The 2,450-nt window shown below is 38.1% G+C and overlaps 1 pseudogene; it reads left to right on the forward strand.

The window, feature by feature from the left end:
- Nucleotides 1–764: 764 nt before the first annotated feature.
- On the forward strand, nt 765–1,696 carry LOC130837264 (olfactory receptor 7E24-like; annotated as a pseudogene).
- The last annotated feature ends 754 nt before the right edge of the window (nt 1,697–2,450 follow it).

Below are 2,450 nucleotides of genomic sequence, written 5' to 3' on the forward strand. Positions count from 1 at the left end.
GATAAAAATTTTCTAGCGTTTCCTAGATTTCACTATTGTTTAATCATGCACAGAATTTCTGTGTATTGTCATTTTTTCTAGTAATCAATGCTGTATGATTAATGCACCTAACTAAACCATAATTATTGTAGTTTGAATTCCAGCAAAGCCAATGGTATGATTTATATACTTAATGACTTTTAAAAGACAACTCTCATATTTGAGTAATCACATATTTTATGACACAGGAAAGACAGAAAGTCAAGGAATGATAAAACTTATGAAGATAACTGGCACAGAAAAATGTTTTCTGATTATGAGTGTTAATCTTTAATTTAGAATTCAGATAAAACAGTCTCATTTCATAGAGTGCTTATGAATGTTCTAAGTGAAGGAAATATATAGAACTGTCTTTGAAGAAAATAAGATTTATATAATCATGTCTTAATTTCTTTAAATTTGAATTTTATTTTCTTAGAAGGGGAACATATTTCTCATTTTAGATTTTTTCCTAAAGAGTAGACTGTATTACCTCCAATATTCTTGCACCTCTTTTATACTTCAGCCTAGTTTTTAAAAAGTAACTGTATATAGAAAGAGGTGAAGAAACAGAAAACAAAGGAGCAGTTCTAATGGACAGAATTTGTTACACTAATATTGCTGAAGGTCCTGGGTGTATGACTCCAGAAATGAATTGCTTGAACCCAAAATATGGACACAGTGCTACATACCCATTTCCTTATTTCCTTTTTACCAAGCTCTTTTGTTTTTAAAGGTGTTTAATCTACATGGAGGCACAAAACCTAACAAATGTATCAGAATTCTTCCTCCTGGGCCTCTCAGATGATCCAGAACTGCAGCCTGTGCTCTTCACCCTGTTCCTGTCCATGTACCTGGTCACCATGTTGGGGAACCTGTTCATCATCCTGGCTGTCACCTCTGACTCCCACCTCCACACCCCCATGTACTTCTTCCTCTCCAGCCTCTCCTTGGCTGACATTGGTTTCATCTCCACCACTGTCCCCAAGATTATCATGAACATCCAAACTCACAGCAGAGTCATCTCCTATGTTGGCTGCCTCACACAGATGGCTTTTTTTATCCTTTTTGGATGTATGGATGGTATGCTTCTGACTGCAATGGCCTATGACAGGTTTGTGGCCATCTGTCACCCACTGCATTACCAGGTCATCATGAACCCACGACTGTGTTGCTCTTTGGTTTTGGTGTCTTTTATTGTTAGCCTTTGGACTCCCAGGTGCACAATTTGATTGTGTTACAGTTTACCTGCTTTAAGGACGTGGAAATTTCTAATTTCTTCTGTGACCCTTCTCAACTTCTCAAACTTGCCTGTTCTTACACTTTTACCAATAACATAGTCGTGTATTTTGTGGGTGCCATCTTTGCTTGTCTCCCTTTCTTAGGGATCTGTTTCTCTTACTATAAAATTCTTTCTTCCATTCTGAGAGTCCCCTCATCAGTTCGGATGTATAAAGCCTTCTCCACCTGTGGCTCTCACCTGGTAGTTGTTTGCTTATTTTATGGAATAGGGATTAGTGTGTACCTCAGCTCAGCCATCTCACAAACTCCCAGGAAGGATACAGTGGCCTCTGTGGGTTACACGGTGCTCACCCCCATGCTGAACCCTTTCGTCTACAGTCTGAGGAACAGAGATATCAAGAGGGCTGTGTGGAGCTTCCTCAGCAAAATGTTCTAATCATAGTACCTGTGTCATCCCTTTGGAGTTTAGGTTGGAAAGTGCAGCATAAGTAAACATCTAACCTGATAGTTATCTCTCTTTCTTATCATATCATTTTTTGAGCTCTTATGGCCTTGATGCCTCTCTTTGCTTAACACTTCAGTACTGCTTATTTTGTTGTGTATTTAATCAGGAGTGTGAAAGTGTCCTGGGACTCTCTATATATTATATTTACTCCATGACAGAATCTTATTATATCTAGGAAGAAGTATCTAGTTCATCGTGGTGACCCAAACTTCCTGGAAAGATGAACAACTCCCTTTTTTACATATTTATGTATTACATTTTTCCAAAGCTGTTGTTTATTTTCCACACTGATCACTAGGTTTCAAATCTCTGTCTGCAGGTTATGTGTGAGGACGCATGCCCCTGCCTCTCAACCTTGGCTTTTATCAAAATCATCTGGGAGTCTTAAAAATACTGACAATTTTGCAACATTTTAAGTCAACTACACTGCAATAAAATTAAATTTAAAATAGTGATAACTGAATATCACCACCAAAGATTCTGATTGAATTAGACTTGGATGTGTCCTGAGCATGAGGACTTTTAAAAGCAGTTAGGCTGGTTGTAATGTGTGGCCAAGTTTCAGAACTTCTAATCTAAGTCAAAACTTGCATTCAAAGATGACCTGTATGCCATGCGTCCTAGATGCTCATGGACAAATGCTGAAGATCCTAAAGACATCAGAGCTCATGGGGGAAGATATGAA

Source organism: Hippopotamus amphibius, chromosome 15 (assembly GCF_030028045.1).
Source record: "Hippopotamus amphibius kiboko isolate mHipAmp2 chromosome 15, mHipAmp2.hap2, whole genome shotgun sequence".
Taxonomy (NCBI): domain Eukaryota; kingdom Metazoa; phylum Chordata; class Mammalia; order Artiodactyla; family Hippopotamidae; genus Hippopotamus; species Hippopotamus amphibius.